Here is a 25,234-nt window from a genome sequence, read left to right on the forward strand (position 1 = left end):
ACTTTGCTCAGGCTCTGTTTAAGAGATGTACATGCACTGTAAGAACGTCAGATGTGTTGGTCTATCCCAGTATTCACACAAAATAAATGCAGTTTATATACCACTTACTACTAAGTACCAGTATGTTTTCCTGTATAGCGCTACTCATCCTAATGCAGGGTGTCAGAACGCTTTGCACGACACTTGCATATTACATTTACATAAATCATATGCATTTGTAAATCATTTTACTGGATGTGTTACATAAAACAATGGGGGATTACAAGGTGTAGAAGTCACATATCATCTTCCATAGCTTACTGTGCTATATTAAAATGTTTACATGTGTTCAAAGCCTTCACCCACTTTCCTAGATATATACAATATAATCTGTCATTTGCATGTTACATGATGTGCTTTGCATTAACCCTCTATGCTACTTTGAGTCAAAACTGATGCTAGACAAAACACAGATTTGTTACAGCAAGTGCATTAACCTCCATCCAGAGTTATCCTACAATTATTATTCATTTAGATTTATTGGAACACACAGATCCTGCAGCAGATGCCTTAACCCCTTGAGATATTTTAAAATACAGTCTTTGCAACCAATGAATCAGAAAAAGATTTACTGTCAGTTTTCTTCATGTTGCCACTTTCTTTGTGGCAGAGTTTAAATAAAAATAAATGTATAACTTGAGGCCAGTGCTTAGTTTGTAAAAAAACAAATAAGTGCCAGAGCCCTCATCAGGAGGCCACTGCAGTTTGTACTACATATTGCCGCTTTACTTACACAGCTACTAACCATCACACTGAAGTGTGACAATTCAGACTGGTTGAGGACGCCAATTTTTTAAGAATGGCTTGGGTGGCAGGTATCCGTTGTTATTAATGTATATTTTATTAACAAACAACGGTTTTCTGCTCATCTTTAAATTACACAAACAGCGCCGCCATGTGGCGGATGTCATAAGTGCAGGTTCAGTCAATTAGGTGCTGGTGCCAGCAATTAAGTTCCGGTTCCAAGCAATGTGGCTGATGTCATAAGTGCAGGTTCAGTCAATTAAGTGCCGGTGCCAGCAATTAAGTTCCGATTCCAATCACCAGATACCACTGGCTTAAATTAAGCACTGGTTGAGGCCCAGATTTTGCATCAGGGTTTAGTCACTTTTCTGGCAAAACCCTGACGTAAAATCTGTTTTGGGATTTACAGTTCCACACGTTGCCCTGTCTTGCATTACCTTGCATCAGTTAGGCATTATATGGGTGGTGCTAGAGTGTACCTGTGCATTCATTGATTCATTGATGTATTTTGACGCTGAACCATATTCACAAAGACTTGTACATATAGCTTTGCACCAAAATGGTAAGTCTACCTGAGGCTGGTGTAGCAAGAAGAAATATATCTCTTTCTCCTCGTTATTTCCTCTTTACATGAATGCTGCATTCTACAGCACACATACAAAGATGAAATATCCTCATAGAATAGTTTTTGCAGGGCTATGGAAAAAAGACATTTGCAAACTTTCTTAGGGTCCTATTGCTAAATGGCAAGGTTGCAATAATCTTTTTCTTTCACTATGTTAAAATTGCTTATTCTTGCAGTTTCTTTTTTTCAGCCCCTTTTATGCAATCATTAATGCTCTCTTATATTTCCCCTATCTTCCCTTTCTGTCTTTCTCTCATGCTTTGAGTCATGGTCTGTTGGTGGAAATGAGCCTCAATCACCTAAAATTGGTGCAGGTGGTTAGGGCTGAGTAAGAATACTTTGCATAGGAGTGAGGTCTCACCTCTGGAGAGCTCAGGCAACTAAAGATATTACATCTACATGGAAATGTGCTGCATATGGAATATTATGCCTGGTTGAGTAGGTCTGGCGGTAAAGTTAGTTTGTTCAATCCTTGGGTAAAGGAAGATTTACGGTAACATAAGGCAAGATTGTAGACTTCAGGTCCTAAAGATGTATAGGTAAACAGAATGTTTTGTTAAAATAACCCTCACCCACCAAAAGGTCCCTTGGTGGCATGCTTTATCATCGGGTTCTTTCCCGCCCCGCTGCGGGACGGGCGTGCTGCGACCGACAAAGACGTGGGTGCACTTATTAGTGAGGTGAAACTATGTGTTGGTGTGAGAGTGGAAGGGTCAGAGGAAATATGGTGAGTTAAAAAATACGTGGCTGTGTGGAAACTAAATTTTAATACTCCCTATATCTGGTATTAGTAAAAATAAGGAGTGGAGGATGTATGCTGTAATGAGCTGTTGCCTCCCTTTTCCAAGTGTTTCGAAGTATTCCCCTTGGCTTCTCTTCAGGACCAAAATGGTTTATCCCTGCACCACTCTTCAGAAAAACCACAATGTGGTCTGCCTGATGTCAGATTGTTTTGTGCATATTATAAAACATGCACATATACAATACCCATACGGTATATTCTTGTAAATCAATACTTTGGGAGCCCAACTAAAGCCCCATGAGCTTTTTCATTGGAAGGGAGGAGCTCTTGTAATCAAACAGTCGTCAAAGCTGCTCTTTCACCCAAGCAAATGCCTACCCGAGGCGGAGGGAGCTTTTGGTGGGTGAGGGTTATTTTAACAAAACATTCTGTTTTCCTATACATCTTTAGGAATACCTACACACAATATAGAACTATTCTCGGAAAGATAGCATTATTCTACAAATAAAGTATGTACTTTCTTTGTTTTTTCATGATTTATAGAGGAGGGAGAGTCCACAACTTACAGAACCTCGTCACTTCCTTTCTTGTTTGTATTATTGTTAATTATGGCCTGAAGGGTCTACACATTGCCCCCACCCACCATGTTTCCCAGATAAACTATGGCCCTATCTGCCATTTACTGGCCTTGAAAGTCAGATCTGCCTGTGGTAGGGCCTGAAGCACCTCCTGGAGGTAGTACAGGTATTCCTCCTACCCGGAGCTGTAGACAGCTATGTGCAGTATCCACGCCAATGAGGCTGTGCGCAATCTGGTGGTCGACTGGTGTTCCAGATTCCACACAATGACAGTTGGCCCAGGCGTTCATCCGAATTAGACATATTCTTACTGACAGGAATAAACCTACCTAGAAAACCATTCCTGTGTGCTGTGGTTCTTCAGAAGGAACATTATACTATGTCATCCAGGTAGGCAGCACAGAAGGCCTCCTTCCCAGCGAGGACCCTGTTGATCAACCTCTGAAAGGTGATAGGAGCATTGTTTGAACCAAAGGGCATCACAATAAACTGAAAGTAGCCCTCTAGGGTTGAGAATAAAGACCTCTCCTTTGCTCACCGAGTCAGTGCAATCTGAACAATTTTAGAAATCGGGTTACTGGTTGCCTGAGGTGTGAGCCCTGGTCAAGCAGCAACCACAACCCCAGTCAGGGTAAGGTGCAGGCAAACTCTAAATTAACCTCTGCTTACCGACTGGTAGCTTGGCGCAGAGCCGTCAGGCTTCACTTAGAGGCAATGTGTAAAGCATTTGTGCAACACTTCAAACAGTAAAACAGTAAAAACACCACACAAAACGGATCCCACATCAAGTTGAACAAATAGAACTTATTTTAATAAATAAAACAAGACTAAAACGAAGAAAAAAAAACAATTAGTAGATCTGTAGTGATGATTTGTTTTTTGTGAGAAATCACTCCTAAAAACACCATGTTGACACAGACAAGTATTTAGTTTAGGGGCTAATAATACTGTGGCCCCAGAGCACAAGTGATAAATGAATTCAGTTGTTACAATGTGAGACCTGTAACAACTGACTGTTCTGGAAACTTTGGAACCAAATTTTCAGATTGGTAGCAGCCATGAGATCTTTAGACTAAGCCAGGGTAGACTTTGCTGAGTTCTGCTACATGGAACTCTGCGAAGTGCGAAAAACCTCCCCCACACTACGCGGAGCTCCGCAAGCGGCAGAGTGCATTAGAAAAATGCATTTCGCTGTAATTTTCAGTGCCTGGTGTTTCTCCGCACTGTCAAATTATCACAAATGGCACCATGCACAGCGCAAGCGGTGCAAGCAGGTGCTGCTTCCTCTCCGCTGCTTGAGTAGATTATCTACTCGAGCAGCAGCTTTCTCAACATGAAAGGACATTTTCTCAATGCGAGCGGTTGCAAGCATATGCCTTCACTCTCATTGAGAAATCCCAGCACCCGTGTTGAGATATTTCGCCGGCAAGTTGATTTCTCTCGCTCACGCTCTCCAACTTGACATTGACGAGCATGAGGAAGGAAAAAAACTATGCTCCGCTACATGGAGCGGAGTTTTTGGGAACTCTGCATAACACGAAGTGGGGAAAACTCCGCGAACTCTGCAAGGGGATTGGAGTTCACCACCCAGGCTTACTTTAGACTCCAGTCTTGTGAGACAGTGATACCACTTAGTAAATTCAGTTCACATATAAAACACTATACTTTAAAGTCTGGTATCGAATTTAAAGAGGCTGAACTGCAGGCAGTAACAGCAGAAAGGCATATGAAGATGTATAGTGCCACACAATTAAGTCTCCATGTCAAGTCAAAGAATCAGTTGAGTGCTTATCTGCTGGAGTCATACTTTAAAAATTACGGATCCTCTGACTCAACATTAAGACAACTTTGGACACCTCAGAGGAGAGGGCTGCCTCCTCAGGCTTCTTATATCAGGTAGCCTGAGTGCAAAGACTGCCTCAGGATTCTTCTGGCACCTACCTCTAGGGTCATGATCTCCTGCCCCTAGAAACAAATAGAGCAAGCCAGTGGCACTAAGCCAAATAGACCCTGCCAGACAGTTGGCCACCACAAACACACCACCTCCCAGTGCAGCTGTCAGGAAGGAATAGTGGGGATGCAGGTGAAGTGAGTGTATCCAAAAGCATGATGGGGCCTGTAGTCACAGATAATGCACACCCTCCTGATTGGCCCATCAAGTCCTCTCTGAAACATGCCCACATCACAGGGAGTGGAAAATGACTGACAAGATGGCTGACTCTGGGTCCTGCTGTGGGGAGCACAAGGCCCTGCTAGGGCTTGTGTGCAAATCAGAAGTAGGACACCACTGATTGACATCCTGAAAGACAACTTGCACGCCCTACAATGGAAGCACGTTTCATGATGGGAAGGAGGACTGACAGCCCTGACCATACTACTCAGCATGGGGAGACACCCCCAACTCAAACTCCACACAACTCACCGGGTACAATGCATTGACACACACCTCATTGAAATACCAGCAAAAGATACCCCGTATTGGGTGCTGCTGTGTGAAGCACAGGGGCTCACTTCGGACTTGCAGCCAAACAAACACCAGGATTTCACAGTCAGCCATCTTGCCATTGCTGTCACACCCCCTCACAGGGAAGCAGAGTCAAGAGGGAGGAAGCATGGGCATGCTGGGAAGGGGGGTGTAGTCAAGAGTATGATGGGAGTCACAGTCACAGACAACCTACACCCACCCACATGGCACTGCAAGAGCAAACTGAACCATACCCGCCTCACAGGGAGTGGGAAGGGACTGACAAGATGTCTGACACTGGGCTCTGTTGTGCGGAGCACAAGGCCATGCTGGGAAATGGCCAACAACAATATCAAACTCTGTCTGTGAAAAGCTGGGAAATAGCAGTGTACAGGCAGGCATCTGTTTGAAAAGTAGAAAATGTCATGTTTGTGAACCAACGATGCATGTAGAAAAATAAATCACATTGTGTGTCTCTTCCAAACACAGGTGGTGCTGGGCACCCAGCACCAAATGACAAGGATACCCAGTCCCAGACTCTGGTGGACACTGAGTGCTCTGGTCTGACACTCTCACTTTCCTCTTCGGATGACGACGACCAACCTGGCCCCTCCGATGTGAGCCATCATGCAGCACCAGCAGCATCAACATCTGCCCCCCCTGTACCCACGCCTCCAGCATCTGGACACCGACAGGGCACCCCCGCCAACACGGACAGACCAAGGACAATCAACACCCACAGCACAGGGACACAGGACCCCCCGGAAGCTACAGCCAACACCCCCAGCAACACCACACAAGGGGTCCCTGTGCGTACCGCCACTGGTCCTGCCCATGTGGAGAGGGGTGCTGGGAGGGGTGGTAGGCACAGGGCATGCCTTGCAGAGGGGTCTGGACTGCATGATGACCCCCAACTGGCACGCATCTTAGATGCATACCAGGATAGCACCGGAGGATTTGGCCAGGTAGTGGGGATCCTCAAGGACATACAACATGAGCAGGTCGCCCACCATGCCCGCTTAGAGGCCAAGTGGGATGATATCACTGCTGTGCATCAGGACATACTACAATGCTTCCGCCTGATCAACACCAACCTGTCCACACCCCCCTGTGTGCCAACAACATCTGTCGCAACACCATCTGCCAGTGCCACAGGGATGGAGGAGGACTCTGGCGGAGAGTTCCCTGCACCGCAGAGGCCTGCACACGAGGAACCCCCCCCCAGAAGAAGAGGGGTCGTCCGAAGAAGGACATATGAGAGGCAGATGTCCCAGCACATCCCCCAGGGCCTCCGAGTCCAAACCTTGTCCAATCGCACACAACTCGCCCACATGACATGGAGGGTTCATGTTGGGCAAATGTATCAGATGACTGTGGACTTTACTCTGGACATTTCATCTACCAGCACTTCCAACTCCAATGTGAACATTGGATTCCCAAACCACTGTACAGCACCCACCATCCTGTGCACTTCCCTCACACATGTTTGTAAATAAACTCACCAGTACACCATACTTGCCTCTGTTGTGATTCCAACTTGTCATGTTCAGGGAGATGTTGATCTGCTACACAACACAGTGCATGCCAAATACTGCAACAATGTGTCCAACGTAAGGTGAGTCATGTGGATGTGACACATGTGAGGGACACACACCACTATGGCAACATAAAACATACTCACCATGGCCATATTACTCATCACACACAATGATGTTGACCTGAAACACATTGGCATGCACAGACACAACACCAAGCCCAGTCAGTGGTAACAAGTCCACAGGTGAGGTAAGCAGATGTCACTCAGATGTGGGAAGACAGACAATGCACATAACAAAGCGTAGCACAGGTTCATTACACATCAGCAACACGTTTATTCCACACTAGTTGCACGGTAATTCTACGTAACAGTGGACACACGCTCACAATGTGTTGGAGAATGGAAGTCCAGGGATGTGTGGTACATCAGTTGATGGGAATTTTCAACTTCCACACTGGTGTTGGCTTCTGGGTGTTGGGGGTCAGTGTTGACCACACAATAGGCAAAGGACCCTGGGAAGGACAGAGAAGATACAGTCAAAAGCACAGAAGAACAGGAGAGAAATGCAATGCACATGCACAAACCATGTTGCAAAACACCTACACAAACACTAGTTAGCAATACTACCCTATTGTGGAGTACACACCACCTGAATGGACACATCACAGCACGCATCCAGTCAAGTGGCACACACACACACTCAGACAGCAACAGAGCTGGCTCAACACATTCCAGGCTACCTCCATACATTCACATAACAACCCTGTAAACTCACATTCAGGTGAAGAAGTTGTTGATGAGCTGGGAGCGGACGTCACCATCATCTTCATCATCACTGGCATCTTGGCTCAGGCTGGGATCCTCCACAGGTGCCGGACGTTGGTCATCGTCATCGTCATCCTGGATGAGAGGCACCTCCTTACGCACCGCCATGTTGTGTAGCATGCAGCAGTCAAGGATTATTTTGCACACCTTTGCAGGCTCATATGGGAGGGCACCTCTGGTCTTGTCCTGGCAGCGAAAGCGGCTTTTCAGGAGGCCTAATGTCTGCTCAATCACCCTCCTGCTCCGACCATGTGCCGCATTGTAGCACAGCTCGGCTGGCGTCACAGGGTTCCTGAGGGGTGTCAGCAACCACGGCATGTTTGGGTATCCGGAGTCACCTACACACACAAAAATGAAAAAGTTGCTGAGTTTTGTAGGAATACAACAGTGACAAACACACACAATGAGAAACAGTCAGTACACACCGACAAGCCAGGCACGCTGAGCTGGCATCTGTGACATCAGCGTTGCAATGCGACTACTCCTCATAATGTAGGCATTGTGCGCCGAACCAGGGAACCGTGCACACACATATGTGATCGACATGTCAGCAAGACAGACCACCAGAGCATTTATTGAATGGTAGTGCTTCCTGTTCCGGTATGCCTGCTCATGTGCCTGTGGTGGTATCAGGGCAACATGTGTCCCATCAATAGATCCGATGACGTTCGCCATCCTCCCCAGTGTATAAAAGGCATCCTTAATTTCAGGGAGTTCATCTGGGCTCGGGAACTTGATATACAGGTCGAGGATTTGCAACATCCCCTCCAAGACATCACGTAGCACCCGACTAAACATCGTTTGCGACATACCACCAGCAGTAGCCACAGTGTACTGGAAGGTACCGGTATCAAAGAAGTGCAGGGCTGCCATCACCTTCACCTCTGGGGTCAGTGCTGCAGGGTATGTCCGGCCAGGTAGCAGATGTGGTGCCAACTGCCGCGCCAACTCCTCAATCAGTGGCCTTGTGAAGCGGTACCATCTGATGCAGTTGCGTTTCTGCATGGTTGCAAGGTCTGGGAACGGACGATGGACAGCTGGTGCCCTGCAGTACAGAGATGCTCAAAGGAAGATTGTCAGTGCATCCACCCATGTGGCCATGACCACGGTCACTATCACATGCTAGTTCATAACATTACACAATGTACTGAGGTGTGTGCTGTTGGGCATGAACACATATGTCACCTACAAGACCACCACCTCACACCTCAATACCACATGTCCACATGAGTCCTATGTAGTACAATGGCCAATCATCTGGCTGTGTGGGCCACTGTTGTTCCTGCTGGCCCTACATGTATGTCTCTTAGACACAAACCCCATCAAGGTTGATGCATATACCACATGGATGTGGAGACTGTCACCCATTGGTAACATGTGATCAGACACATCTGAGACACAACATGCACACAGACTGTGGGTGCACATCAGTATTGTGGCTACAGGTCTCACTGTGATGTACATGCCATCACACCCAGGACTCAGGGTGTATGTGACATGTCCTTAACATATCCAACCTGACAGAGTGGCCTTGACTCATGCCCATTACTGTACAATTGCACATCACAGTGGTAATGTGCACAACACACAAAGGATTCTACCCCCATGTACACGTGCACAGCCTGGGAGTGGCTGCACAAAGTGTCAGCCAAAAAAACTGCTGTGGCCCCCCCAAACACCCAGGGAATGCAGCCTTACATGCCATGGGCCACTGTGTGGCCAATGCTATAGTGTGGCAGGTGTGCGCAGGTGTCCATGGCCAGTATATGTGTGTTGCATCCGTATAATAGTCACACTAATGAGGTCCGACGCATGTGACAATGCATACACATTGCACAGGTCATGTCCGAGCCGTGCGTACGCTTTGTCATTGAATGCAATGAGGTCCGATGCGGGTGACAATGCGTACGCATTGCACGGGTTATGTCCGAGCCGTGCGTACGCTTTGCCATTGAATGCAATGAGGTCTGACGCGGGTGACAATGCATACGCATTGCATGGGTCATGTCCGAGCCGTGCGTACGCTTTGTCATTGAATGCAATGAGGTCCGACGCGGGTGACTATCATGCATACGCGTCGATCAGGCATGGTCCGAGACAGGCATATGCCTTGGCCATTGAATCGTATGGAGACGGGTGCATGTGTACATTCAAAATACGCGTTGTACAGTCAGTTGAACGAGCCGTGCACACTCATTGGCTCTGGACTGTCATGGAGACGGATGCGGATTCAAAAGTTGTACGAGTTGTGCACTGGAAATTCAGTTGGATGCCTACAACAATGTTGCAATTTCAAGTGTTCCCTGAAGGTGAAGATTTGAACGATGCGGAAGGCATGTACGAGTCGTACTTTTAAATGGATTGGCCAGATTCATAGAATGCAACCATGTTGGACCTATCACTTTGGACACATAGCACAGAGTCTGCCTCTGCAGCACAGATATAAGGCTGGCTAGCCCCCAGGGAGCTCACTTGCCTGCACTACATGCTACTGGACCACATCCCTGCTACCACTGCTGCTGTCTATGCATCCTCTGGCTCCTGCTATGGCACATACTCTGGAGAGGGCCCCTGCCTTCACTGAGGAGGAGAACCAGGCCCTGCTGGACGGGCTCCTTCCAGAGTACAGAAAGCTCTATGGGAAACCAGGGGAGCAGGTGAGTGTGCAGTCCACTGCCTTCCTAATTATGCATGTTGACTGACTAGCAGTACTAGCAGTGTGTACACCAGTGGCAAGTAGTCTCAATGACTGCTTTCATCCCCCAAAGTGGGTAGGTACATGCAATGAATCATTTTCCTGCTGCTAAAGTGCATTATTGCAAGCTCTTACTGTCCAGGCATTGTTAACATGTCAGACATGCATGTGATTTTACCTTCCCCATGGTTGCACTACCTGTGTAATTTATTTCCCTTTGTGATGATGACATGTATATCCAAATGTGTGCTGCACAAATCTGGGGCATGTGTGTTAATGTACTTTTCACTTTGTCCTCCTCACAGGTTGATGCCCACAAGAAGCAGGCGATCTGGCTGACCATCGCCTGGGCTGTTCGTTCTGTGGGGGTCTACAAGCACCGGATCCGCAACTGCCAGAAGAGGTGGCAGGACCTTCGGGGATGGACCCAGAGGATAGCTAGAGTCCAGCTAAAGCTGTCACCTCCATGCAGGAAGGGTGGACACCGGACCCTGACTCCCCACATGCTCCGGATGCTGGCGGTGGTCTTCCCAGACCTGGATAGGCAGCTGAAGGCCAGACAGCAGCAGGAAGGAGGTGAGTCCATGTCTGATCTGTGTACTATGTCTGACATGCAAATAGCAGTCTTTTGTCCTGCTCACACTTCCACGTTACATAGCTCTTGTAGTCCCAAACTCAGGTCCCTCATTTGTTTGATCCACCCTCCTCATCTGTTCCACAGGTGTGGCCCCTCCAATCTGTTGCTTGTGTCACTAGGGCACTGTGTCCCTGCAGTCAGCTATGCTTCAGGTACCGGTCAGCATAAGTTCCCGTGAATCTGTTGTGTGTTTCATGGGTGGGTCAATTGTTTACACAATGCCTGAGATCTGACATGTGATCTGTGTGTGCCATTGAGATGTGTACCAAGGTCTGACTCGCAACATGTGGCTGGGGTATTCCAAACAAACCCATGCAGCAGGGGACTCCAATTTAGGGGCCTCAGGAGTATGTATAGCAAGTATATCTCACTTGCTTAGCCACCTGACTACTGTCCAGGGCCAAACACTGTTCCACTTAGTCCTGGCCAGTCATGCCCCCCTCAAGGGCATTTAGAAACACTCTGTAATCCCACTCCTGTGTATGAAATTGAAGGTTGTGCTCTGTGACATGTGCCCTCAGGTGTGTGCCTCTGTGTCATTAGGGTGTGGCTTGTTGCTACGTACAACTGGGGTGTCCATGATTCAGAGGGTCAGCATGACATCTGCGATGTGACTGTGAGAGACAAGACCTGTGTGACATATAGGTGTGTGATCATCTGACAGCGCACAATGGTGTATGCAACTGTGTCCTTCATGTAGCTGGGTTACATGCATGGCAGACTGTGATGTGTTAATGTACAGGGATGTGTGTTTGCTGACACTCATATGTCTGATTTGCATGATGTGGGGTATTCTGGCTCCTGGATATGTTGTTTGCATGGGATGGGCAAGTGCGCCAGTCATCTCATGAGTTTGCTTTACCCCAGAGCTAGGACTGTGAGTCAGTGCATATTGTTGTTGTCTGGATGTCCTGTTCCTGTGACAGGAGACAGTGTTGACTGACTTTCAGGGCATACCAGTGCCATGGCATATAACTTGCTATGAGTGAGCCTGCATTGTGTTCAAGTGTGCACCATGCACCACATTGTGGTATTGACCATCAGGACAGGAGTACATCATAGTGTGTGTTGCTGGCATTCATCACAAGCATGTGGAATGAGTATCTGCCCGTCCCTTCACCCGGACACCTGTACTGAGTCAGTAGCAAGAGATGTGCTGTGTGTATAGTTACATACTCCTACAAGTTCACTTGCATGTACAACTGATGTGTGGGTGGTGCATGTTGGCACATAGGGGTATTAGCATCCAACATGCAACGGACATATGTGTGAAAGTCAAGGAGGGATATGTGTGCCATGGTTGAGGTTGAAAATGACAATTGTCTTCTCCTAAACAGTGTTGGCACTTTGAGCTGTGTTCAGCTGATGATGCCAGGGTTTGCCCTGTGATGTGATGTACTAACTGTGGTGTGTGCAGTCGGTGCAGGTGACTGATGTAGCTCTGTTACTTCCTATTCCTATCCAGATACATCCACGGCCACAGGAGGGGACAGCTCCACGGACCAGGAGGAGCCACAGAGCCTTACAGGGACAGAAGGAGAGGAGTCGCGTGGACCCAGTGGCACGGAGGGCAAGTTGAGCCACACAGAGGAGTCGTCAGCACCATCCCCCCCAGCTGAGGGCCACAGCAGCTCTGAGGATGACTCCCTTGTGGAGGCGGGTGTCAGCAGCCACCAAACCCCAGCTAGTGAGGCTGTCCCTGCCCCCGCCACTGCCACCACCACCACCACCACCCCTCTCCCATCGGCTCCCAACCCAGAGGTCCCTGTGGCCTCCCGTGTTTGTGAGCATGTCTGCTTCATGCCAGGCACCGCACCCCCTGCCCGTGTGTCTCCTGCTGCCATGAGTGAGGAGTCTGTGGACTTACTTCAACAGATCCATGTAGGGCAGACGTTGATGCTGAAGGTCCTCCATGCACACACAGGTCTGTTGACACAACTGGTGTCATTCATGGAGGGCATTTCCTCGGGCATGTCTGCCCTACAGAGGACCAATCAGTCCGTGGCCTCCTCCCTGACGGCAGCAGTGTCCCTCCTCCAACAGTCCCGCACCCCTCCTACCCCTGCACCACCCACGATTCATAGCACCCTACCTGTCCCAAGCACAGAAACCCCCAAACCAAGGTCTAGACATGCACACAAGCAAGCGCAGGGGACTGATTCCACACTCACAGGGGCTGGTTTGCTGACACACACAGAGCTATCCACAACCACTCCACAGTCCTCCGAGACCTCTCCCTCCCAGCCCCCTTCCCTTGCCTCACCTGCAACCCCATCCCCCCAGAAGCTCTTCCTCTGTGACCTTGGCCTCTTCCCCACCGACCCTGCAGATCCAGATTACAAGGGGAAGAGGAAGTCCCCACACACAGAAGGGAGTGCCCCTCACACCCGGACACCCTCCCCCAGGCACAGTCAGACCGAGACACCCACCTGCAAGTCCCCCCACTGCCAGAAGAGCAAGACCCCCCACCACCACGCAGCTCCAAAGCAAAGTCTCCGTCCTCCATCCCCCAGGCCACCACTCCAGAGGTTCCCCTGCCACTCCCTGCCCCGGGTTCCCCCACACACAGATACACCATCCCCAAAATGCCAAGGCCATCCCCCCTAGCACTTGCTCCTCCACACCTGGTCAGACAGTTGGTGCCACTGATGTGGAGACCGTGTCTCCCCTGCCCTGCCGACCTCACCTGTCCCCCTTTCTGCTCCCATGGATGTAGGCACTGCTTTGGAGTCCACGACCACCCCGTCTGACTTGGGCACTGCAGTGGTGAGCCAATCCACTCCATCTGACCTGCCCACTGGAGTTGTGCCGGCACCCACCCCATCTGACTTGTGCCCCACAGTTGTGACAGCACCCACCAGTCAGCTCCAATGCAGTTGCAAGTGTCTCGCCTGCATCCATCACTGCTTCACTGCCTCCTTCTGCTGCGCCCTGATCCTGTCCCTGCGGTGCCTGGCCTGCCCCCATGTATGCCCCTCCGAGGGGATGACCCCGGTCCTTAGCAATGCAGGCAAGCAAGGTGTGACAATTGTCACTCTAGTTCACTCCTTGGCATTTGGACATGGACTGGCCTTTGGCCTTTTGTTAGAAGAGACGTTTCACTTTTAATATGCTGAATAAAGCTTTTTTCTTTATCCCTGTGAACTTGATTTAGCTGTACATTATGTTGATGATGTTTAACATGCCCTTGCAACTGTAATGCTTGGTTTCCAATATAGAATACTGATGTGTTGATGTGAGGTACTCCTTGTGGTCCATGAGATATGTATCCTATTCTGGTGGGTATCCATATCATCCTTTGCAGCTACCTGGGTGTGTCTGGATCAACTATTTGTGTACATCTCTCTGTGAGCATTTCATTGCAATGGTCACATCTGTGGCTTGCACCCCTGCACATATGATGTGCTTCCCATTGTCCAATTTGTCACTTCCACATACTTTATGCTCATCGACACTGGACCTACAAGTGTGGGCATCATTGTAATAGGAGCAACTGGGGCCTCTGTGCAACTTGCTAGACATATGTTTTGGGTATGTGCAGATGACTTAGGGGAGACTCCCATACCCTGGCTGTTGTGACCAGAGCCTTCATTGTGTGGTAACTGATGGCTGACTGACCAAGTGTTCTGCAGACATGAGTGGGACTTGCGTCGCGCTGGGCTCCCACAGGAGTTGTGTCCCCTCAAGTAAGTGTGTTGTCCAGTGACATGGCATGGGCCCATGGCGTGTGTTGTATGAGCATGTGTGTGTGTCCACAACCCTGTTCATACACAGACAGTGTTCCCTTGAGATGTTCCTGTTGTTGATGCTTGCTGAGTGGTACTGGGTTCATCCCACTACCTTTCCAATGGGCTACCAGATGTGTGGGTGCATGACAGACTATTGTTAATTGGTGTATCATCATTGGGATTTGTCAGTTCTGAGTGTTGATGCTGTTGTCAGACACAGATGGGACACAGTCAGGGTTCCTCAAGGCACTTGTTTGTTCGCAATATCATGTAGTTGTCCCTAGGTGGTAGTTTTCAGTGATTGAGACATTTGTATGTGTGTGTGACTGCTCTCACTTGTCGGGTTCACGGCTACGAAGCTGGCAGGTGTCAGCATGTGTGCCTTGTGTTTCTCCTTGGCATCTGCATTGTCCTGGGACTGTGGCAGGAATTCTGAAGGTTACATGAGCTCTGAGGTCATGGCCATGTCCCGCATACTGTGCAGTATGTCTGTCATTACACAGTGTTGTAAACTGTCCTTGTGTGATGTGTCTGTGCACCTTAGTTCATCCCAACATTCCTGTGTTTGTCATGGGTACATGTGCCATGTCACCTGTCCATGTGGGCTTCACAGATACACATTGTTGCAGTTCAGGGTGTGTGGTGTTGAGGGTGGACTGATGTGAATGTTTGCATGGATGGTCCCCTAGCTCCCGTTTGCCCATGGATGAGGGGCCATGCTGAGTGATTTGTGTTTGTGTATGTGTGATGTACGTTTGTGGCACAGGCACATGTCTGGGTTTCCCAGTTTGTACGACATCTGCCTTTGTCATCACAGTGGAGGTGTCATGCATGCTTTTGGCACCCCACTGTCTAGTCCCTGGGGGTAGTGGTGTTGTGTGTCAGTCTCTTGCTGTGTTAGTTGGTGTTCATTCCAACTTGTGTCACATGTGTCTGTTCTGCTCCCTATCATCTCCCAATGCCTGATTGCCCACTGAGGGTGTCCCACTGATGGTTTACTTTTGTATGGCACTGTGTCCCCATCTGTGTCACTGTGGTTCAGCCCCCCTCAGGGTTGTGTAGTTGCCTGGGGATACTGTGACACACACACACACACATGTTGTGTCCGATGTGCATTGTGAGTTTTCCTGTTTGTGTTTGTGCATCTGCACCAGTGCATTGGTATTGCTGTTGTGGGCCTTTGTCTGGATGCTGTTTCTGTGATTTTGCATGCTGTCCCTGTGAGTCATTTCACATCATTATGCACATTCATCCTGGTTGTTGGGTCCCATTGCTCGCATGGAATGTGAGTTTGTGAGCTGTCACCTAGAGTATACACATGTTGTTTTGATTGGTGTGTCTATTTTCGAGATGTGTGCATGCTTGCTGATGGTCACTTCTGCTGTTGTGTCATTGTACACTGTATGCATTGTCAGCCCCCATGTGTGGTGCTTGTCTGCACATGGCCGAGAGTGTGTTATGTTTTCACAGCACTGTTAGCCTCACCACATCTCTGTGTGTATGGGACACAACCACTAGTTTGCCCCAGAAGTGTTTGATGTGTTAGGAGCAGGGATCATACATGCTGTTTGTTATTTGCAGCTTTGACCATGATGACACTTACCTTTTGGTCACTGTGATGAGGGGGGTTTGGTCCCCATCACCACAATGCTCCACATCTGCTGCATTTTGTGAGCCCCCACTTAACTTCTGTTCTACACAGTGAGGGGGTGTTCTTTTTACATTGCCACAGTGCTATGGTGATGCTTGCCTTGTGTATGTCACACTCATGTGTTGGTCACACATGTGCTGTTACTTACATTGTATGCTCGTAGCCATAATCACTGTTGTGGGCATTTGTCACAGACTACACACTGTTGTCATGATGTTATGGGGGATGTATTTTGCGGACATACCTGATGTTGGAGTATGCTGGATGTGTTGCGCATCACCCATCCTATGGCTGGGGGTGGCAGGGGTGATGGGCAACATAAGCCCTAAGGCTGGGGGTGGCAGGGGTGATGGGCAACAGGTCCCCTGTGGGTGGGGGTGGCAGGGGTGATGGGCAACATGAGCCCTATGGCTGGGGGTGGCAGGGGTGATGGGTGACAGGTCCTCTGTGAATAGGGGTGGCAGGGGTGATGGGCAACAGGTCCCCTGTGAGTGGGGGTGGCAGGGGTGATGGGCAACATGAGCCCTATGGCTGGGGGTGGCAGGGGTGATGGGCAACAGGTCCCCTGTGAGTGGGGGTGGCAGGGGTGAAGGGCAACATGAGCCCTACGGCTGGGGGTGGCAGGGGTGATGGGCAACATGAGCCCTATGGCTGGGGGTGGCAGGGGTGATGGGCAACAGGTCCCCTGTGAGTGGGGGTGGCAGGGGTGATGGGCAACAGGTCCCCTGTGAGTGGGGGTGGCAGGGGTGATGGGCAACAGGTCCCCTGTGAGTGGGGGTGGCAGGGGTGATGGGCAACATGAGCCCTATGGCTGGGGGTGGCAGGGGTGATGGGCAACAGGTCCCCTGTGAGTGGGGGTGGCAGGGGTGATGGGCAACATGAGCCCTATGGCTGGGGGTGGCAGGGGTGATGGACAACATGAGCCCTATGGCTGGGGGTGGCAGGGGTGATGGGCAACAGGTCCCCTGTGAGTGGGGGTGGCAGGGGTGATGGGCAATATCAGCCCTATGGCTGGGGGTGGCAGGGGTGATGGGCAACAGGTCCCCTGTGAGTGGGGGTGGCAGGGGTGATGGCAACATGAGCCCTATGGCTGTGGGTGGCAGGGGTGATGGGCAACAGGTCCCCTGTGAGTAGGGGTGGCAGGGGTGATGGGCAACAGGTCCCCTGTGAGTGGGGGTGGCAGGGGTGATGGGCAACATGAGCCCTATGGCTGGGGATGGCAGGGGTGATGGGCAACAGGTCCCCTGTGAGTGGGGGTGGCAGGGGTGATGGCAACATGAGCACCAGGGCTGGGGATGGCAGGGGTGATGGGCAACAGGTCCCCTGTGAGTGGGGGTGGCAGGGGTGATGGGCAACATGAGCCCTCTGGCTGTGGGTGGCAGGGGTGATGGGCAACAGGTCCCCTGTGAGTGGGGGTGGCAGGGGTGATGGGCAACAGGTCCCCTGTGAGTGGGAGTGGCAGGGGTGATGGGCAACATGAGCCCTATGGCTGGGGGTGGCAGTGGTGATGGGAAACATACGCCCTATGGCTGGGGGTGGCAGGGGTGATGGGCAACAGATCCCCTGTGAGTGGGGGTGGCAGGGGTGATGGGCAACAGGTCCCCTGTGAGTGGGGGTGGCAGTAGTGATGGGCAACAGATTCACTATGGGTGGGGGTGTTTGTGGTGCTGGCCATGCAACCCCTATGGTGGGCTGTTGTTGGTGGCCAGGATGTGGATCCTCTGTGTGTGTGTGCCAGTTTGCGGGTACGTGTCGTTTGTTTGTGTTGCAGGTGTCTGACTTACCGCCTGCGCTGTCGGCATCAGTCCCTGATCCGTTCATAGATGTAGAGTACTGGTATGACCTGCGCGATGGGATTCATGATATGTTCGTGTCGTACACGCTGCTTGTTGCTCCGTCTCGTACCCGCTGCAAGCTGGTCCGTCTCTTAGCCGTGTATTGATTTGTGGCACGAATCGTAGCTGATATGCTTGTTTTCCGGATGCTGTGACGTCCCATGCATGACGACCTGTCCGGCGCGTAGGAAGCACGCATCGTACTTGTCATGCCGGAAACTGCTATGTATACTGCTTCCGGGCGACTCGGTTCATCTTTAGGAGTTACGGCTTGGACGGAGAATGGGGATTGATTCACAGCCTACGTGTCGGTCGTGTTTTTGGCAGTTATGCGCATCGTACTTCCTCTACAGGACGGACTGGCTACGGGTACGTGTTGGTCGCACGATAAGGCTATGGACAGCTGTCCGACTGGCCATTGGAATCGGCCCCTATATGTTATTGTATACTTCGGGAGATATCACAGCAGTTCTGTCTGTTTCACCCTGACTGGTGATCCATTTTAAGGGGTTTGTATAATCTGAGCCTCAAACCAGTGCTGAAATTACACAGAAGAAGGGTAACTGTTCAATGGGTGCATATGTGGGATGCATTCAAATGAGGGGTTTAGATTGATATTCGATTGATATGGATGGGATATCATATGGTAAGTATTTTAACTTTTTTAGCAAACAGTCCATCATTTAGCTTGCTTTCCTCCCAATGATATAGTTTGGATGTGTGTTTGATGTGTGCAAGGTCGTTGTTTGTTACATTCACACATGGAGGGTGTCAAATTGTCATGTCTTTGTATACTTTTTTTAGGAGACATGTCCTTTTTAGTGTGAATAGCTTACACATACTAGATGTATATGTGAGACAAATTCTGTTCCTGCTGGGTTTTACTTTCTGACAAATGGTGGAATTGATGTAGGATAAGTGATGTGAGGTATGAGTCAGGCTCCAACTGATGACATAAGTCTAGTATTGTTTTGCGATTCACACAAAAGTTCTGTATCACATGTCTCTTTTCCATGGTCTGAAATTCTGGAAATGGGCGATACTCTTGATTATGGTCTCTCCTCCCTCTCCCAGGGTACCTATGGGGCATATCAACAACAACCGGCGATAATTATCTCTAAGCGCACTTAGCGCTAGGATAATTATCGCCGGCTAGCGTGAATTTTTATCGCTGAGATAGCGTGCTATTAGCAACGCTTATCTCAATAGCGATAAAAATCTACATGCTAACAGGCTTACGTGAGATTATCGCTGGAAACCCAGCGATAATCTCACGTTAGCTTGTTGATAGGGACAGACAAACTTAGCCATGATATCCTCCTTCCATAGGATATCATGGCTAAGTCTGAAAATTAGCAGACGTAAAAAAGCAGCGTTAACCGCGGTTAGCGCTGCTTTTTTTGTCTCTAACAGGGTTAGCGACATTCTTGATAATAGGAGAAATGTCGCTTAGCGACATTTCTCCTATTATTTTACTCTGGAACGCCCCCTTTGCATCTCATTAGAGATGCAAGGGGAAGCGTAGAGTAAAAGGGTGCTAACATGCAAATTTGCGTGTTAGCACCCTGTTGTTGATATTGCGCTAGTTTTATCTCTGCTTTTTTGGCTTTTAAAGCCAAAAAAGCAGAGATAAAGCCCTTGTTGATATGCCCCCAAGTGAGTAGCAACTTAAAAATGTATATTGGTCACAGAGTGCAGAGTAACATATATGAAGAGTAAGGCAAGAGTCATATGTCTAAACATTGATGCTTCATGAAGCATTAAACATTTCACGTCATCATTGTCAAATGTTGAACATTTCACCAGTCATCCCCAAGGTGGCCTTCACAGGCCTGTAACAGAACTGAGCACATCATCAAATCAGAAATGGTAAATCAGCACTATAGTGAGGGTTGACATTTTAAGTGAAATACCCCCAACGCGGTGTACAGAATCCCGTGCTCATTTTGCCTATGTACACAGTAATGCACTATACAGATGATGTTTTGTACTGAACATGACAGGGGAACAGAGTTTCTCAAAAGTCAACATGTTTGCCCTCATTTGTAGTGGCGGTGAAGCACTTAACTGTCATCAATATCTTTTTCCCAACTAGCATGGCAGATGCCTGATCTCACTAATGGGACCTTTCGAATGTCCGCCACTGGTGAAAGTCAACCCCAATAGGCTAATGTTAGTGACAACCGCAGTCCAATAGCTGGGTGTGCCAACTCTGCTGACTACGTATGTGGTGTACATGTACGCTGCGGACTGAAAAATAACTCACTTGCCTCCTGACATTGCTGCTATCAACACCTCCTCCATTTTAGCTGCTGTTTGCCACCACTGGGAGCAATTATGGCATGCCATTCTGGTGAAAGGGTCCATCCCTTTACTTCAGAAGAGCTGGGTACCCTGGTAGATGAGGACCACTCCTTCCCCAGTATGGTCAGCTCTATGGCTCACCAGACGAACAGATATTAATCTCTAATGAATATGTAACTCTGTATAATGCTTCCTTTCTATTCACACAAGCTACAAGCTGTCTCTGAGTGCCCGAGTGTGAGCATTATGTACATTGCATACATTGTATGGGGCCTACACAGGACATACATGTAATTGATTATGGGGCCCTGTACTTTGTGGAGAGAAGAACACCATTGTAATGTGTTAGAAGAGTGATTGCTACTTGTGTGAGATGTTTATATCTATGAAGGGCTCAAGTTCATAGTAGCTACAATGATTTCTCAGATCACATCATGGTATATGTGCAGAGTTCTGCATAGGCTTTACACAATGAGCCATGTCTGTATAATACACATTTGAGGATGATGTTAGCCATGTGTACCATCCCACAGATCACTGAGCCCACATCAGGTGTTGTAAAAACATTGTCTGAGAGGTAGTTATACCTCACAGACACCTTCAGAGTGCCACACAACCACATGCTGCCTTACATATCAGATTGGCAGAATATTCACTTTTATGAATTGTACTGGAGGAAATGTGAGGTTCATATGGGATCAGTAGGCACAGCCTGCACAGAGCAAGACCTGACAATGAGTTGTGGGCAGTCTGGGCTATGCCGCTGCCTGGGCATGAGTTACTGTGGCAGGAAACATGATCCACAGAGTAATGTCCCATTATACTTGAAGATCCATGAAAGAGTTTTCTGCCCCACTAGTAGTTCTGATATATGTAACATGGTTAATAGGGATTGGTGACTGAGGAGACCTACCTGACCTGATACTTCTTTTCATTGACCCACTGTGTCAATGTGTGTCTGTCACCAATGAGAGTCCCCTCACTCACATAGATCTGTTGACACTTTTCCAATAGAGTTGCTTCCACTATACAGGCCTATTGCACATCTGAGACATGAACAGTGTAGATAGTGGGTTACTTCAGATTAGATTTCGAAATGTGAATCATCTGTTTGGTTACAATATTTGCTATCACATAACACATACAATGTGATTTTGAATGTCATCCCTGTTACAGTGCAACATACGGCAAAAGGTGTGTCCTGTGCTGGCAGTACATACCTCACAAATATAGTCGGACATACTATGATTATCCCATTAAGTAGACCACAAGTACACATATTCCCCAGAGAGGTAGCTCTCAGTGACACACATACCAACTCATACATTGTGACCTTAAGCTTAGGATGTTGTGTATGCTATGGACCTCACCTTTATGGAGCATATGCATCAATGCAAGGGGCCTGGCAGTAAAGGTATCTGGACAGTCATACAAAGGTAATTTACCCTTCAGAAGGTCCAAATTGTATACTGTGTGTCATGGTACATCACATCAAATTCCATGTAGTATGACCCTGGTCTACATGATGTTAATGGGCTGCCTCAGTCAGTGTAGATTATGAGCAGGGTTGAGGTTAGTCATCAGATGACCAGATCTGTGTGCATCCATTTGTTAGTTATGCTTATCATGTGACAAGGACACTCATAGCATGTTGTCTCTTGATGAATGCTTGTACAAGATGTCAACAATATGTGTATCAAACCTACAGTTATTCTTATACTTCCTATTGCATTCTGTTTCACATCTATTGCATCCATACGGGTCAACACCCATCCGAAGATGGCCATTTGGAGAGGCATTTCCAGAATGTGCAGACTGTAGGGGTCTTCAAGTGGCGTAGCGTCTACTGCAGAAAGAGGTGGGAGGACATGCTGTGCTGGACCTGGAAGATCATGGAGGTCCAGGTGGGGAAGTCCTCCCAATGCAGAAGAGGCATGCGCAGGACTCTGACCCCCTAATTGCCCGCATACTGGCAATGGCCAAACTGGAGCTTGATGAGCAGTTGAGGACCCAACAGCAGCTACATAATGTGAGTACTGGCTATAATCATACATGATATATTGCCAACTTTGGGTGTAACAGACAGGCATTTCACCAACCATATTGGTGGTGGCTCATGTGCCTCACACAATATGAGCAATTGTTGGTGTAAGTATGATAGTAGGTACATGCAGCTATGCTATGTCTATTGTCTTTCTGACCTGGAACACAACAGAGTCCTCTCCACATCCAATTTTCTCTTTGGAGCAGACACCTGGCTGTGTGAAGTGAGTAATCATCTTATGTTCTTAGCAAATCTGGGTGACACTTGTACTACAGGGGCAACTTGTCTTCTTTGTGTGAGGAGTGATATTCCCTCACTACTGTCTCTCATGTGATGGTGGCCCTATTATATGTGACATGACATAGAGTGCACAGTACATGCAGTGACTTTACAACAGTTCCTATTGGTAAGTACTGGTCATACAGTGAAATGAGAGTGCAAACATCACTGGTGCCATTAGCATTAGTGCCTATATGCTGGCCAGTGTGCATTAGCCAGATGAATGAATGAATGAATGAATGAATGAATGAATGAATGAATGAATGAATGAATACGCACTTGTACAGCGCATGGCTACCCAAGGGCATCCCAGCGCTTTCTGTGACACCTTATCATTCACCACCGCTCATGGAAAGAGAAAGGTCAACTGCTTCCTGAACCTGAGATAGTCAGGTTCAAGACGAATGTAGTCTGGAATCTGGTTCCAGAACTTGGCAGCGCTATATGGGAACCGTTGACCTCCAGTCCGTGACCGTTTAATCCTAGGGACTGCAAGAAGTTGTTTATTGTTAGATCTGAGAGTCCTATTGGTGCAATATAATTGCTCCATGGACTGAATCATAGGAGGGCCATTACCAGCAATGGACTTATGGATAATACACATTGCCTTAAACCTGATTCTCTCCTGAACAGGAGGCCAATGCGACCGACTAAGAGCAGTTGATGTTTGATCTATCTTCTAAGTGTCAGGACCTCAATGTCAGGGAACGTTATATGCTAAATGTAATACATAGCTAAACTACATGTGTACAGCTTTCATTTGACTTCTCGGGTAGTGGCCATATGATGTAAGTTGGAGTGCAAAGTGTCATCAATGTTCAATGAGCATTTGCATGTCACATGAAATCTACCACAATACTAATTAGTGGTATATTGGTGATGAACTTCACCTTCAGCACATCATGTGGTGTTATGAGTAAAAGGTAGATTTTTTCAGACTGGGCCTTGTGTGAGCATTGTGTAATTCTCAAGCTTGTATCCATCCTATTTGATTAAATCATTTTAAAATGACATACAAGTGCCACAATATACAAGGTGATCAACCATCCTAGTATGGACATAAGGAGTGTAAACAACTCCATAAATGCATCTAGGCTTTTCTGGGGTTATGACATGAGTGTACCCAACATTTTGTAGGCTATGCATGCACATGCTCATTCTAAATTTGAAGCCTGTAGAATGAACCATGAAGCTGGTGTTATATGAGGACTTCTTCAATGTTTTCTGTTGATCTGTGATGGTTAGGTGTGGAGATGCAGTTGTAATAAACCCATGTTACTTGTTATTTTAGATGCATCCAGGGCTTGCAGAGGAGAAGGGGCCAACGTTGGTGGGGACACAGCTGGTCACAGCTGTTCTGGTCGTGAGATGTCAGACACGGAGGGACCCTGTAACCAGGGGGCTGCAGGAAGTGTATCGGAGGACAGCAGCTCAAGCTCTTCATCTACAGAGTCATCCTCCGGTAGACACTCCCCAGTGGTGTGGGACCCCACAGGATCATTACCACCTTCATTCATGTCTGCCACCCCAGTTGCATCGCCACCCTACCTGTTGTCCCCTAACAAATTGGTTGTTCCCACTCCCCTAAGAGGGAAGTAGTCTCCTTCCCTCGAGGCACCTCAACCCCTGGCCCTGTTGGCCCTGCTACGCTGAGTGAGGATGCTATTGACCTCCTGAGGAGCATCTCTGTGGGTCAAAATCCAGTCCTGAATGCCATCCAGGGGCAGAGCAACCAGCTGACCCAGATAGTTGCCTAACTGGAAGGCATTCACTCTGCAGTGTCTGGCCTATAGAGATCTTTTCAGGCTCTGGCCTCCTCCCTCATGGCAGAACTCCACCTATCCCAACCTTGATCCCCACCCCACCTCCTGGCCCTTCCCCATTCAAATTCCCCTATTCCCATTCATATATGAGGCACATGCACACCTAAGCAAGCACGCACTTCAACTGACACAAGCATCACACACAAACACAAAAATCCATAAACCTCAAACATGCATGCACACATCAGACACTCATCCTCCTCACCATCCCACAACCCCAGCATACCCACAGACAACACAGCAACACATGCAGACCCCCCACAGACAAAACTATACGCGCAGACAACACAGCAACCCACACAGAACCCGCCACAGACACAACCATATCTGACACAACCATACCTGCAGACAACAAAGCAACACACACAGGGGCATTTGTCGATTCCCTTTTTTGCAAATGCAGTTAGGGAATTTGTGACTCCCTAAATGCAATGCAAGAAGCAATCTCAGATTGCAACTTTGCATTGAGGATTCGCAAATTACCATCAACTTCAAGTTGATGGTAATTTGCAATTCCTTAGAAAAATGCAAAAAACTGTATTTTTCTAAGTGCCATGTGGAGCACACACATGCCCTTGGGGTATGTGTGTGCACCACATGTGCACACATGCCAATTGTCGGGGTGCTTCAGAGTGGCCTTTTGGCCCCCTAGCACCATTGAAATTACATTCGCAATTTGCGATT

The 25,234-nt window shown here is 48.4% G+C and overlaps 1 long non-coding RNA gene across 1 annotated transcript in view; it reads right to left on the minus strand.

Moving 5' to 3' along the window:
* Positions 1-7,129: 7,129 nt before the first annotated feature.
* The window catches only part of LOC146831414 (uncharacterized), a 63,353-nt gene continuing 45,248 nt past the window's right edge, over positions 7,130-25,234 (minus strand). Inside the window, exons 2-3 of the long non-coding RNA XR_014961278.1 lie at positions 7,505-7,892; positions 7,130-7,241 (exon numbers count right to left, since the gene is read on the minus strand). This is a non-coding gene — a long non-coding RNA (uncharacterized LOC146831414). The remainder of the gene's footprint in view (positions 7,242-7,504; positions 7,893-25,234) is intronic.

Source organism: Triturus cristatus, chromosome 5_1 (assembly GCF_964204655.1).
Source record: "Triturus cristatus chromosome 5_1, aTriCri1.1, whole genome shotgun sequence".
Taxonomy (NCBI): domain Eukaryota; kingdom Metazoa; phylum Chordata; class Amphibia; order Caudata; family Salamandridae; genus Triturus; species Triturus cristatus.